The sequence below is a fragment of the Lissotriton vulgaris genome, chromosome 3_1 (genome assembly GCF_964263255.1).
Source record: "Lissotriton vulgaris chromosome 3_1, aLisVul1.2, whole genome shotgun sequence".
Taxonomy (NCBI): domain Eukaryota; kingdom Metazoa; phylum Chordata; class Amphibia; order Caudata; family Salamandridae; genus Lissotriton; species Lissotriton vulgaris.
Genome location: NC_141689.1, coordinates 990,212,094 through 990,228,410, shown reverse-complemented (window position 1 = coordinate 990,228,410; position 16,317 = coordinate 990,212,094).

The window sequence follows — 16,317 nt, the reverse complement described above, 5'->3', positions numbered from 1 at the left end:
CTGGAAAGAACTGTCATTGAGTGACAACACTAAATCACAAATACTATTGCCATGATGTCTTCGGATGTTGCACTCGGTCCGACACTCCTAATAATGAATTAGCCCACTTGGGCGAGACTATAATTTAATAATTTTAGAATTTATTTTAGAACTCAATTCGAAGGCCCCGGGAGGGCTAAACCTTGAAGAAGATCTTAACACACACCTGTAGGAAGAGATGTAGGTCCTAAGCCCCAAGAGTCTACAAGTTTCGTGTTAAAACAGAAAGTGGCTATAGAGCTGTGGTAACCTCATTTTAATTATTTATGTCTAATTTTGCACAACATGTCAGAGCACTTTGTATTGTCAATTCAAGGGGACTTCTCTTTGGGGACAGTCAACAGTATTCGCCCACTTGGGCAGTATGATGTAACTCGGCGAGGTTTCGAGTATCTACTTATAATTTAAAACATGCGGAGATACTCTTGCCCACTATGGGCAAATTCAAGGCCTCACTCACACATGCCTAGGGGCGCAAAATAGAAATGTTATGCACCAAAGCAACAATATTTTTTACGTGCGCTTGCGAGTATATGTCTTTTTGATAACAGTTAATGTGTACTAATAATACCTGTTAGTAACATATTATTGCTTCATGTTCTCTGCGTGTTTAATCAATTATGTAAGAATTTGAACCTCTCAGCCGAGTCAAGAACGTAATTCAATGTTTGCATTTAACCGTAAAAACTACGAGTCTTTTTTCACTGTCTCCCAAATGGTAGTTTTGATCACATGACTGGTTGTGGGTACGCTGTTTAAAATGGCGACTGCATAGAATTGAAGCTTCGGTGAACAAGCCTGCTGGTCAGGCGAAACGCGTCCGAGGGCTACATGAAATAAAATTCTATGGTCAGCACACAGTCTCGTCACCTGTAGTTTTTCTGCTTGAGAGGTGAAATATATATATATATATATATATATATATATATATATATATATTCACTGAAAAAAACATAGGTTTCACACCAGTTATAGTTAGGTGGAAATTTTACTGACATAAAACCAATGAAATTCCCACGTTATAGTTAGTTGGACTCACTATAACTTGCGTGTGTAATGCACTGCTGATGACATCACATATTACATCACTCATGACATGGTCAGTGACATCACTCATGACATCACTGATGACACTATCCAGTGAATGTGTGTCTTTCTGAAAAATAAACATGTTTTATATATGTATATGTAAAGGTCGATGGAAGAATAAATGTTTCAATAAGTGTCTTAATGTATGTTTTTTTTTTTTTAAATGATTGGTTAACTTGCTTATTAAGTGTATCTTAGTGAATACATATATTAGCGAGTAATGTTTAAATATTTAAATATATGTATCAGTGTTTCACTTTGTGTATAAGTGGCTGCTTGGGTTGGTGAGTAGCTACATGTGTGTTTATATGGGTTATTAGATGTTTTTTTAGTATCTTTATAATTGTCTGTTTGGTTTGGTGGGGGTGTTACTTAGCACATAGATGCATCAATGACTGACTCACTGTTTGTATGTGTTTTGAATACAGCATATGTGTCGGACTGTATGGGTGAATGAGTGTGTATATGTATGTGTTAGTAAGTGAATTACTGTCTCACTAGTGTCTTTATCAGTAACTACATATGTTTTAATCTAGTATATGTGACTATTGATGTATATAAGTGAGTATATGTGAGAGTGAGAGATTGAAAGAGTTCTTGTTTTAATAAGTATGTTTTTCTATAAGTGATTGTTTAAGAGAGTAAGTATGTGTAAGTTTCCTTAGAAGTGAGGTGGTAGTGTGTGTATAGCTGTATATGCAAAAAAATGGATGTTCAATAGTTTATTTGCATGTGTGAGTATGTGTGTGAGCAAGTTTTGGAAGACTGTCGGTGTGTTAACAGATGTAAAGGTATCTCACTACATATGATAAGTGAGTATATGTATGAATGACTATATAGAACTGTTGGTGAATGAGTGGATGTGTATATAGATGGTGGAATTACTGAATTGGTTGTTGTAACTGGTATAGGTATCTCCACTTTTTTGTAAATGTTAGTTTCTATTTTTGAATATGTGTTTCAAGGGTTACTTTACAGTGAAAGGAGGTCAGTCACTCTGTCACAGGGATGGTGTCATCAGTGATGTCATGAGTGATGTCACTGACCATGTCATGAGTGATGTAATATGTGATGTCATCAGCAGTGCATTACACGCGCAAGTTATAGTGAGTCCAACTAACTATAACGTGGGAATTTCATTGGTTTTATGTCAGTAAAATTTCCACCTAACTATAACTGGTGTGAAACCTATGGTTTTTTCAGTGAATTTAATAGGTTTTTTAAATGCTAATTCCTAACTATAACTGGTATGAAACCTATGGTTTTTTCAGTGAATTTCATAGGTTTTTTAAATGCTAATTCCTAACTTTTTATATGCCGGGCTGCGTCCCGTCAGCGCACCAACAAAAAAAAAGAAAAAAAAAAAAGGAGTGAGCATGAGGAATGGGGAAAACAAGAGAATGGTGTAAAGAGAAAGAGAGCTAGAGGGAGAAACACAGAGGGACTGTGTAAGAGATAGGAAAACAGAGAAAAGGTATAAGAGGAAGTAACTGAGAAAAGGAAAAGGAATAAGGGAGCAAAAGAAGAGAAGAAAGAGGAAGAAAACTAAAGCAGATGTTCTAGGAGAATGTGAATGGGTGATGACAGTAAAAGGAAGGAGAGTAAAGGATGAGGAATGAAAGGTAGTGACGGAACCAGAGAAAAGGAACAATGGTGACGGAGGGAAAGAAAATAGCAGTGAGTGTAAGTAAAGAGGAGTGAAAGAGGGTGGATAAAAGTGAATAAGGGTAAGACATGGGGAGTGACAGAAAGAAAGAACAGAGAGAGTAAAGGAAGGAGTGTCAGAAAGGGACTAAGTGAAGCAGAAAAAAAAGGAAAGAGAAGGAGTGTGGGTGAGCAGGGGCACTGAAAGAAGTTGAATGTGGTAGGAAAGTAAGGAAAAGAGAAGTAAATATGGAGGATAAGAATAAGTGAGGGAAGCAGAGTAAGAAAACAGGGGTGAGGTAGGGTGACAGAAAAGTAGTGAGGTTAAAGCAAAGGGTGATGATAAATTACATTTTGTAGTCAAACTTACCATATAATTAATGACATCATCCAGTGACTGTGTTTCTGTAAAGTTTAAATATGTTTTACATATTGAAGAATGAGTGGATGTATAAGTGTCAGGATGAAGGATTTAATAGGTGCGTGACTGACTGTATGAGTGAGTGATTAAATGCGTCTTACTGAATGCATGGGTTAGTGACTAAACTGTCTGAATGTTGGCATCATTATGTCTATTGTAGTGCAAGCTGCTGCATGTGTTGATTATTAGCTATATGAGTGGCTATATGGGTTATTGATTAGTTGCCCAAGCATTTGCATGGGAGACTGAGTGTGTGTGTGAGTGCTTGAAAGTTGTGTGACTCTGTGCAGATCAACGTGTACTTGTATCAGTGATTGTATAAGAGAGTAAGTATGTGTTAGTATATGTTTGAATAAGTAAGGTGTTGTGTGTATAACTGTATAGTTGAAGAAATGGAAGTGTAATTATTTCTTTGCATATCTGACTAGATGTGTGAGTAACTCCATGGATGAGTGGCAGAGTGTGAGTGTCTGTATAGGTGTATGAGTGCATATGATAGTGTTGTATTGATGAGTGACTGTATGAGTGAGTGTGTAGACCTAGTAGTCAGTGTGTGCATATGTAGTAACTGGTATTGGTGTGTCAAAGGTTTCAAGAATGGTAGTCTGTATTTAACACTGGGTGTTTCTTAGGTTATATTAGAGTGTAAAGACATGCATCGTATTATCACATGAATGATATAGTCAGTGATGTGATCAGTGATGTCAATTGAGATTTCATCGGTGATGTCATTTGAGATGTCATCAGTGATGTCATCAGTGATGTCACTGACCATGTCATGAATGATGTAATATGTGACATCATCAGCAGTGGATTACGGGTGCGCGAAATATATAGTTAGTGCAACTAACTATATATGGGAATTACGGGGGCGTGGCTACGCAGGCGAACGCAATGGCCGCCTGAATGTAGAGCTCCGCCGTGCGGGCTACGACAGAGGACATTCCCAGGAGATCCGACGCTGCCTGGAGCCCGAAAATGCCTGCCTCCGTCCCCGGAGACCACAGTGTGACGATGGCTGCAGTTTGAGGCCAGGGGACGGCGTGGACGTTTGAGACCGCGGAGGGGCGGTGAGGCCCATCGGGACTCGCCGGACGTGTGCCCTGTTGCGCCGGAGCGCCTGGCAAGTCTTCCTCGGGGCCCCTGCGTCCCCCCCTTGGCATTGGGGTCACTGTTGTGCCCTCCCCGGTCCGTTGCTTGTCCCGGGTGGGCTCCGTTGGTGGGGGTTTTGGCCCCCGGTGCTGATCCGGCCTTTTGGGCCTGGTCGGGCCTCGGGAGCCGGGGCCTCGATTTTTGGGCCTGCCTGGGCTGGGTGGTGGCGGGCGGGGACAGCGGACGGCTGATCCTGGGTGTGCTCGGGGGTGGCGGGGGTGCGCCGGGGGCGACTCTCGGGGGTCTTTTAGGTGGCCCCGCGTCTCTGCGTCGGGTGGGAGCACTACATCCTCGCCCCCACCACTGCATTACAATCTCGGCACACGCCTGTCCCCAGAACTGTCCGCAACGAGGGTGCCAATATCGATCCCTCGCCTCCACGGTCTGCTACATGCTGTATGGGCCCATCTTCCACCATGAGACGGAGAGACCCTACACAGAAGAAGCTTAGCTTTGACAAACCTCCCCTCTGCACGGGTGACGGCCTGCCTACCCGGCCTGCGACATCAGTTAGCCCTGCGCCATCGGGAGATATGGCTGGTATGGTGGCTGAAATGCTGGGCGAGATGCGAGCGGGGTTCGATTCCCGCTTTGACGCCCTTGATCAGAAAATGGCAGAGATGGGCGCGAAACTCCAAACTCATGATAAGCGCCTGGATGTGGCTGAATCCCGAGTCTCCGATCTGGAAGATGGCGCTGCATCCACGCTGAAAAGGCTGGAGCGGATGGAGAAGATCCTTAAGGATGTGGCTATTAAGAACGAGGATTTTAAGCGCGCAGTAGGTGCAATAACATTTGCATAATTGGTGTGGCAGAGACGACAGCCATTGGCCGCTTTGACACGTTTGTGGAACAGCTCCTGATTGAATTATTTGGCAGGGACACTTTCACAGCTGGCTTCGTGGTGGAACGAGCGCATAGATCCTTGGGGCCTCGACCCCCCCGGGGTTACCGCCACGACCCATCATTGCCAGACTCATGAACTTTAGAGACAGGGACGCTGCTCTGAAGGCTGCTCGTGAGGCGGGCGGAGTGAAATGGCAGGGCGGGGTGTTATCTTTCTTTCCAGACTTCACAGTGATGGTGCAAGATGCCCGCCGTAAACACGCAGGTGTCAAGGCCTTGCTGCGTAAACTGGGGTTGCTCTACGGAATGCTGTACCCTGCCAGACTGAGAGTAGACGTAGATGGCAGGTTCCACATATTCGACTCCCCCTCTGAAGCACAAGAATTCTGCCAAGCCTATAAAAACAAAGGGTCGCCGCAGGCCTCGGGAAAAGCGCAGCTGTCCCCACCGAACATAGACTCACAAGCTAGCGCTGACCTTTTTGCTGAGAGCGGACAAGGCTGACTCGTGTCTCCTTTCCTCTAGGCCACTCACTTTAACATTATGCAGCTAAAGATATGGGTCTTCAGTGCTCTTATAGCGGATACGATTTGAATGTCGACCTGGATGAGACGTCTGCGCGGCGGAGCGTTGCCTCCCCCATGGCACGAGCCGCTTGGTGCCTTTTACTAGGAGTACTTTTTCTTTTCAGGAATTGCATTGGACAATTGCTCTTGTTTGCTAATGTTGATGTTGTTCTTTGGGTTGGGTGGTGCCTCCTGGGAGCTAACGAGAGGCTGGGTGGTGGGTGGGTGGGGGGGATTGTTTCATACAACAGTTCTAATGTTCATGTACATGCACTGTTTTTCATTTTGAGAAAAGCCTATTTTGTGGGGGGGCGGCGACGGATGCACACACAATTGTTTACCTATGTTTTATGCGGTTTTGAATGGCTAGGGTAGGTCAACAGTCCGGTCCTTCCAGGCTGACTTTGATGTCGTGGAATGTTCGGGGGCTAAATGACACTAGAAAGAGGAGACAGGTCCTGAATTATGCAGTGCGACACGGGGTTGATGTGCTGTTCCTCCAGGAGACACACCTGGGGCGGGCTGATTCCACCTCGGTTGCCAAGGGCTGGGGCGCGCATAGGTATTTCTCTAACTACAGTAGATATGCGCGAGGGGTGGCTATTTTGGTGCACTGGCGGGTCCCCTTTGTGTTCTCGGACAGCGTCCTTGATGAGGAGGGCAGACATGTCGTCATCACTGGGGCGCTTCTTGGCTTTAAGATTACATTTGTTGGGGTGTATGGCCCCAATATTGATTCCCCCGCCTTGTTCCAAGGTCTCCATGACGTTTTACTGCGCATTGACACTGATATGTTGGTGATGGGTGGGGATTTTAATTTGTTGATGGACCCGGCGCGGGACAGCACTTCTACATCCCCAGATTGCAAGCCTCGCTCTCGCGCAGTGCTTGCTGACATGTGCACACACTACCCCCTGATTGATATCGAGGCTCGTCTTCACCCTCACTCGCCCGCTTACACACATCACTCTGGGTATCATAATACTAGCACCAGGATCGACTATTGGCTTCTTTCCCCAGGAGTGGCTGGTTGGGTGGATGCACATTCTACACTCCCACGTACATTGTCAGACCACTCTCCTATACTTCTGACTCTACTGGTCCCTAGGCTGGGTGGGTACGAGAGGCAGTGGTGCTTCCCTGGCAAGGCGTTAGCTGATCCAGTTTTCAAAGAGGACATTCGTACGGCCATAGAGGACTACTTTGAACTCAACACGGGCACGGTTGACACTTGGGCCACACTGTGGGAGGGTTTCAAGGCCACTATTCGAGGGGTGTGCATCACGAAATATGTCGGAGCCTTACGCGAGATCCGAACCACTATGACACGTATTGAGAATGACATTACCGTATTGGACAGAGACAGGCTCCCTGACTCCGATAGCGCTTCAGAGGCGAAACGACTGGGATTGTTACAGGAATTCAGGGACGCCGCAGACAGGGAATTGAATTATTTGCACACGCAACACTCAGCTAGACAGCACGGAGAGGGTGACAGACCCGGTAGGCTCCTAGCACAGCTACTGCGCCCGCCCCGCCAAGCTTCATATATTACTGACTTAGTTGATGACTCTGGCGTTCGCCACCAGACCACCCCTGCCATATGTGATGCCTTTCTATCTTATTATAAAACACTATACACCTCCTCCCTGCCCGAAGACCGTCGTGACCCTGGCCCCTACATCAATGAGATAGCTATGGTGTACCTGGAGAAAGGCATGCAGGATTTCCTGGCCGATCCTATCACTCCCGAGTATGTTATTGAGGCCATTGACGCACTGAAGGGCTCTTCGGCTCCGGGGCTTGACGGCTTATCGGCTGACTTCTATAAGGAGTACAAAGACGAACTGGTGCCCCGCCTGATGGAGGTGTACGCAGAGGCACTGGAGACTGGGGTTCTGCCACCCACACTTCGAGAGGCGGTGATTGTGCTGCTTCCTAAGCCTGGTCGTGACCCATCCCTCTGTGGCTCTTACAGGCCCCTTTCGCTGCTCAATCTCGACTACAAGATCTTGGCCAAGGTTCTCGCAATCCGGTTATCGCTACTAGTGGAACAAATTATTTCTCCAGCCCAGTCCGGATTTGTCCCCCACCGTTCCACCTCCTTTAATCTCAGGACACTGTTTTCTGTCATACACAGAATAGACCCGGACACCCCGGCGGCAGCGGTGTTTTTGGACGCCGAGAAGGCGTTTGACTCTTTAGAATGGCATTTATTTCTGTCTGTCATGCGACGAATGGGCATGCCCGCGATGTTCGTCGCCACTGTAGAACTTCTCTACTCCGCCCCTAGGGCGCGGCTGCGCCTTAATGGCACCATCTCTGATAGCTTCCCGCTCTCGAGGGGCACCCGATAGGGATGCCCTCTTTCCCCACTGCTGTATATTCTAGCTAAGCATTGGCGGAAAATCCGTTACGCTCGCGGATTTTGCGGATTTTCAGTAAATTCGTAATCCGCGAGATTCGCGAATTTCCCGCAAAATCCGCAAATTCGCACGCAGCGGATTTTTTTTTCTTGGTGATACAATTTTGCTGCGTGCGGTGTAAGTTCGCAATTGCGAACTGGTACAAAACCCTCGCGAACTGGCAGAAATCCTTGCGAACTGGCAGAAATCCTTGCGAACACAAAAAAAGCATTCAGCAGGTTCAAAAGTTCAAACTCATCATTAGTAACCATTCCCTGTAGTGCTTCCTGACAAGGGCCCCTCCAGAGTTCAGTTGCTAGTTGCAACAATTGTATGACCCTGCTCTGACCCTCACAGCAGGCTCATAGAATAGCTACAAGTAGGCCACAAAGGTCCTGGAAAAAAAATTGCACTGCAACAGAAAGCAAATTACAGATAAGGAAGCAGGTGCCAGACTGGAATTTTAAAACAGTGACACATTAATAAATCAACCCCAAATTAATTCATGTCAGTTGAAGCAGGCAGGTGTGCTTGCTTTTCCCCCCATAATCTACAGTGATGATGAACCAGAGGGTGGCATTGATGTACCAGAGGGTGGCATGGGTGAAACAGAGGGTAGCAGGGGTGAAACAGAGGGTGCTGGGTACCTTTGATGATGAACCAGACGTAGAAACAACATAATCGTGACCGTTGCGAGCTGACATGTAAGTTCGCAATTGCGAACTGGTACAAAACCCTCGTGAACTGGCAGAAATCCTTGCGAACTGGCAGTAAATCCTTGCGAACACAAAAAAATTTGCGAGAATTCGCGGATTTTGCGGACTGCGAGTTCGCAAATTCGCAAAATTTGCGAACGCCAGATTCGCAAAATTCGCCCATGCTTAATTCTAGCCATGGACCCATTGGTTCGTCACTTTCAGGAGAGTCATATGCACCGGGGCCTCCAGTTTCGCACAGGCCCGCTCCTGATCTCTCTATATGCGGACGATACCATTCTATATGTCCGGTTCCCTGAGACTAATCTGGAACCTCTCCTTCTGGAGATAGCCCGGTTTGGGGAATACTCGGGCCTTCGAATTAACTGGCGCAAGTCTGACATTCCCACTTGAATGGAATACGGACTCGGTGAAATATCTGGGTATACACATACACTTGGATACGGTCTCCATGGTTCGTCTGAACTATGGCCGGGCGTTGGACTTTCTGGAGGATAACCTCACCCATTGGCTTCATCTCCCTCCTTCAATGGCTGGCCGCATCGCTATCATAAAAATGATAGTGCTGCCCCGTTTCCTATACTTGTTTAACAATATGCCGATCCCGCTCACTAAGGTCTTCTTCACCCAGCTGCTGCTCGTTGTTGCTGTGGTTGGTGTGGGGGGACAAGAATCCGCGAGTTTCCTGGCGGACCCTGACTCTGCCCTATGAACGAGGTGGCTTCGGTTGTTGAAGTATCTAAGGTCCCCAGTAAATATCGGAGTGGCTGGTATGCAAAGCTTGGCTGCTCCTGGGTAAATATTCCACAGATTACCACTCTGTACATCCCTTCATAGTATACCTTTGGCCACCCTTGAGTCTACATGTTTTTAATTACGTACCTGTTCTCCCTCGACAGCACGTTACAGAACCGAGTGTCCAAAAAGAGTGAAGTGGCAGCACTTGAGTGCAGCCCTGATGAAACTGCTCTACGATATACAGCAGTGAAACATGTCGGCACTGTAGGTAATGGTATGCATGACTAGCTACCAGCCTTTTTTATTCAAAGGCACGCGATCACCACCCTACGAATAAAAGTGGATAAGGGATTGGTGTATTGTGTGTGGTTTTAGGCACTCTACTATTATGTCTATGTGTGTTTGTCACTAGCAGATTTTTCTGCACTTCACTTTAGCACTTTATACGTTGTTTGTTTTGGACACGTCTTCCTTTCTTTCACCTTTTTTTTCCCGAGGAGCGAGTGACCACCGATGATGAGACAGGGGCCTGTCTGGAAATTGCATACCAGTTACCCCGCTTGGTGGTGTTTCCGTGAGGGGTCACTTGCTCCTCGCACATTTTTCCTCTATTTTAGAGTAAGGTCCAATGTGTGGTATGGACTGTTGTGAACCTCTACAATTTGGGTCACTCTGAGCATTTTTGTTCTGATGTGTTGTCCTGGAGAACAGATATTTTAAATAGGGCAGAGCACAGTGCATTATCTCATTATTATGTGGATAAGAGAGCAGTGGGGAGTAGGATGTGTTTGACCCCCCTTGAGTCACTGATACATTAGCTCGCTATTTGGATTGGGTCTCACTGTGTATTATGGACCCTGACTCTGCCCTATGAACGAGGTGGCTTCGGTGTGCCAGATTTTTATCTTTACTACCTCGTCGCTCAGTGCGCTTCCGCACACCCCTGGTTCCACCCTGACGCTCGGATCCCTCATCTGAGACCGGAGGCAGACTTGGCATGGCCTGTTGCCCTCCCGGCGTTGCTACCTAGAGGCCTACCCCGTGACCCTCAGGATATTCAGACCGCCTCCACTACGTCTTGGGCTTGGATGCAGCTGCGTAGACTGCTCCGGCGGGATGTGCTATATTCACCAGCTGTCCCACTGCGAAACCCCCACTGGCTCCCTATCACTGCTGAAAAGGTGGTTTGTAACACTCTATCCAAATACCAACTTACCACTATATGGGATTTGTTCCCGGAAGGACACGTCTTTTCGGTATTGGACGACCACCGATTTACCGATCGGACGTTCATGGACTCATTCGTTTTGACCCGGTTGCGATCCATGCTCAGAGCACAGTTCCCCTCTTTCCCGCTTCCTCCGGACGAAATGGAGGCCCTGACTTTCTTGATACAGTCCCCAAATGGTGCGCATGCTGTCTCTAGGTTGTACAGACTCTGCGTGGCGGCACTTTCTGCTTCGGACGCACGGGTTCGAGCAGCATGGGAGGCTGATCTGGGCGGCACTATCACTGATGACCAATGGTCCGCTTGCTGCCAGGCCACCAAAAACGTCTCTGTCAATAGCAGACACAAACTGATACATTTCAAGTTCTTGCGGCGGCTGTATTTCACACTGGCCATGGCTCACAGGCTCGACTGTCGAGGCCACATTGCTGTCCCAAATGCAGGGCCCCACATGCCGACTTTGCTCACCTTACCTGGACGTGTCCCAAACTACAGGACTACTGGCTACAGGTGCACTGCGTATTGGGTGACATTCTAGAATGTGTCCTACGTCCCATACCTGAGATTGCGCTGTTGGGATATGTTGTTGAATTTCCCCGCACCACGCGGAAACTTGCTGCCATTGGTTTTCTGCTCGCAAAACGGGAAATTGCTATACTCTGGGGTTCCAGATGACTTCCCACCTCCAAAGCATGGCTCCGCAGCCTGGCCCAGTGCAACATTAACAGTGTGGAATACTCCGCGCAGATCCCAACGGCCTCGCGCCCTGTCGATATCTGGGGCCCATACAGACAGTACATCAGCAAGTTAACACAGGCAGCGCAGTCTCAGGCTGCGAGATCTATTGTCCCAGAAGGGGTGGGATAGACGCTGTTCACCCGGCATGGGTGCATTGTTTGCTGAGTCGGGATTGTTTTGTTGTTTTTTCTGCGCTGCGGCAGTAATGTGGAAGGGTGCTGCAGATACCATTGTTGAGGATGCCTGGCGACGGGATGTATGGTCCCCTGTCTCTTTGCTTACTGGTCCCCGAGTGCCAGGACTGTTCTGCCTGAATTTACTCACATGTTACACCGGTGTCCCATGATCGCCTATGCAACCGCTATTACCACCTTGTCATGATTGATGTGTTGCTTGTCGCTCTCTCTCTCTCGTTGGCATTTTTCTTTTTGATGTGTTTTGAATTATGTTTATCTCTTTGCATTTATTTATTTATTTATTTAGAAAGTTTTATATAGCGCGGACAAGATCCTTGCGGATATCAGAGCGCTTTACAAGAGAAGTACCTGGGGGAGCATAGACAGACAGGTGGAACAATAGGTCACATAGTATGAGACAGCATTCGATGTCCAGTGCCCTCCTCCGCCGTGTAGCGGGGGACCTCTTCCAGCCCTCCGAAGTCGTCGAGCTGTCGGGACTAGGCTCCTGGAATTTCAGCTGCCCCTGTGATGTGCAATTAATAACAGTGCTGAAAGGTTGAGTGAGAGAGTTCGGGCGGGGAGGTGTAGTTGAGTGAGGTGTTTGTTTAAATACACAAACTAATTGTAAGTAGCAAGGTACAAGATACAAGTAGAGGTAGAAGACTGCAAAAATAGGCAGGCACTTATGAGTTAGCAGTCCGTAAATTACATGAGAGAAAAGTGATAAGTGGGTGCAGGTTGCAGTATTGTGCAAAGTATTGCAGAGTATACTTGGAGGAGAAGTTTTGATAAAATATAAACCTACACTATATAGGGTAGCAGTCGGTGAATTACAGGAGATAAAAGTGAGAAATGGGTGCAGGTTGCAGAAATGTGTAGAGTAGTGCAGAGTACAATTGGAGGAATAGTTCTAATAAAATATAATTCTATAGATAAAATATAAAAATAAGCATCATAATACACCTGCAAACCGTCGGTTACAAGGCACAGATGGGTGTGTGTCAGAGTACAGTAGTTGAGCTTAGTCTAGAGTGGTGAGGTCTTAGTGTCAGTTTATATAGTGAAGTTGTGGTGGTTTGAGAACAGGGAAGTACAGTTCAGTTTCTATTCGAGCCGGCCCTGTTCCTGGCATGCTGAATACAAATGCAAACCATCAGCTACATGACTCCACAATCAAAAAGTGACATTAGTGAGGAACTCAAAATATAAGAGGTAGCAATCTCTGCAGTAAAGTGAAATCAACAATCAAAAATCAAAAAGTGACATTAGTGTGCAACTCAAAATATAAGAGGTAGCAATCTGTGCAGTAGAGTGAACTGAGTATAGCTTACACGAATGTACAAAATACAAGTAGGAGAATAATCCTACAATAAAAGGCAAACATTCTGGCACAAAATGCCAGTAGGAATATAATACTGCAATAAAAGGCAAACATTCTGGCACATGAAGGTGTAGATACAGAGCTGCGCAAAGTACTCGGTATTTGAGATTAATCTAAAAGATACGTTCTTAGTGTATGTTCAGATAATGAAAATGAAAACAACTAATCCAGGGTGGCCGCCCAGGAGAGAGACTAGTCAAAGATGGCCGCCAAATGGGTGAGATAGAGAGAGTAGTCCTCTGTTTGTTACTGTTGCTTTGAGAGCAGGGAGGGGCAGTTTCGATTCCCATTCATGCAAGCCCCATTTCTAGCTTGTTGGAAGGGAGTCTTATCTGGAGTAGTTGAGGAGCCTCGTGGGCACCTGTATGTACAGGGGGGATTTATTGCTTCAGTTTAAGACCCCCGCCATTTTGAACAAAGGAGGTTTAAAATGAGTACAAGCTGATAGGGTGCAGTAAATACCTTAGTTGCGATTTCAGCTCAAAAAGTACGCAGAAATTATCCTCTCATGTGTGTGAATCACTGACAGTACTAGAGAACGGAAAATGGAGTTTCTAGAATGCGTAACACCGTTCGTCATATTATTGGTCACGCCTTGCAGATGCTTATTTTGTATTATTGCTAATGAAGTTTCTGATGTTATTTACACACCATGTGCTTGTATGCTTATGTGGACCAATCTGATGCAAATAAAGAGATTTAAAAAAAAAAACTATATATGGGAATTTCAATGGTTTTGTATGATTGAAATATCCAGCTAACTATATATGGTCTCAAACCTATGGTTTTTTCAGTGAGTTTCAAGGTTTTGTAAATGCAAATTCCTAACTATACATGTTCTCCAACCTATGGTTTTTTCAGTGAATTTCATTGGTTTTTAAAAAGCAAATATCTATAGCTGTAAAATATATTCTTTTTTATAATGATTACTTTTTTTTCTATGTATGTAATACAATTTTTAAAAAGTTTAATATGTTTTTTTTCCCAGGTGCGCTTCCGTTGCGCGCACCGGGCAGTGCACCGGTAAGCGCAGTTTCGTGCAGCGCCCCGGTGCGCGTAATGGAGAGCGCCCATTAGAGCATTTCCCGCGATCGAAAACAACATCGTGATGCGTCACGTAAGCGTGACGTATCGCGTAGCCGCGTGATGCGTCTCATGACGCGCCGCGTAACTGTGACGTATCGCGTTGCCGCGCAATACGTCTTATTTCACGCTTTGTAAACGCACCCGGAAGTGCTCTACGGCGCGACCTAGAGCGCGTAACGTAAGCGCGCGGGAGAGCGTAACGTAAGCGCAACTGGTCATGTGACTTGGAAATAACACTTTCCATTGGTTCAAAACTTTTTTTTTTCAAATGATGAAAGCCCCCACCTTTTTCCTCACTCTGACTTTCTACTTTGAGAGAGGAAGACCTGTATCTGATTCTGACAATGGCATCATTAGTAGCTGCAGCTGGTGGACCCCCTCCACCACCACAACTACCTAGAAAGGAAGGACCACCATCCCAGTTCCTTGTCCCTGAACAAGAAGAGGATGAGGAGGAAGAACAGGAGGAGGAGGAACAACACAGGCAATTTTTGCCTGAAGAGCCAAGACAGAGGCACATAAAAGTGCATTTTATTTGGGACTTCTTCTCCCACCCTCCTAGGCAGAAGAAAGTGAATGCCCCTAAGGTTAAGTGCCTTATTTGCGGAGATATTCTATCCAGGGGCAATCCCAACAAGAAATATTCATTCGGCAATTATACTATGATGCGCCACATGCAAAGGTTGCATCCTAATAATCTTGCTGAAGCAGAGGTTCGTGCCATGGCGCAAAATCAGAAGAACCCACAGCCCAGCACCTCCTCTGCCGAAGTATCACATGCAGCACCTGAAGGACGGCAAATGGTGCCCAATGTTCAAAAAAATGTTGGCAGTATCAAAATCGTATGAATCTTCTGTGGCAAGACGCTGTGCTATGGGGAACTAAGCTTGACCTTAATAAGCAATGCGGTGGAAAACCATCAATGTAACCAAAAGAAGAAGCAATAAATCTTTTTTTTTTTGCTCCTGTTGAGCCATTTGTAATTCCTTTTTTGTTGTTCCCCCAAAAAAATACCAAAAAAATTATAAAAGTGTTCAAAAAATCAACAAAAAAAATGTTCAGAAAGTAATAAAAAAATATAAAACAACAAAAACATTCAAAAAAAGTTCTTTTCAGAACTACCTCCCATTTTTAAAAAAAATTACTAATATTTTTAGCACTCTTGACTTCATTTTTCTCATGGGTGCGCTTCCCGGTGCGCGCACCGGTGAGCGTCCAGTTAGCGAAATCAAAAAAAAAAGGAAAAAAACAAGAGAAGGAGAGCATAAGAGAAAGAGAGAGTAATGTTAAGAGACAGACAGCTAGAGGGAGCAACACAGAGGTACTGTGTAATACATAGTAAAACAGTGTAAAGATATAAGAACGTGTAAGAGAAAATGAAAAAAATATAAGGCAGTGAAACAAAGAAAGAGAGAAGAAGAATACTAAAGCAGAGGCACATGTAGAATGTGAGTGGCTGTAAAGAGTAAAAGGAAATAGAAAAAATGATGTACAAATAAAAGGTAATAACAGAACCAGATTTAAATAACACTGGTGAGGGAGAGAGAGAAAAAAGAAAAAAGCAGTGTGCAAATCGATCGATTCCTGTCGCACACTACAAATACTACTGCACTTCCATGTGTACACTGGACCCTTAGTACGTCTCCCTAATACTTCATCACTTAACACCTCTTCTGCATCTCTAGACAGAAGTTTATCTTTTTCCATCACACAACCATCTTTCACCTCATATGCTCGACCACTGGTGTCAACTGCATGCACCAAATCATTTTCCTGAAAGTAACTCTCCTCATTAAAAAATGGCTCAGAACTTGAACTATGCATCCATTCTCCAGAAAATACTTCACAAAAATTAGTCCGATTAATAATTCTTTTCCATCTACTGTTTGATTTGAAAACATCAATTGCCTTATTAAGTATCCTAATCCTATTGATTACTAAAATAAATAATTTTTCTTAACTTCAAAAGCCTGATCAACAATCTTCTCTACACTTTTCTTTTTCTTGTAAAAAGCAGCTCTCTGTTTACCTTTCTTTTCATTTTTTAGCAAATTTAAAACTACCCAATTGCGAAACATTCGTCTACGAA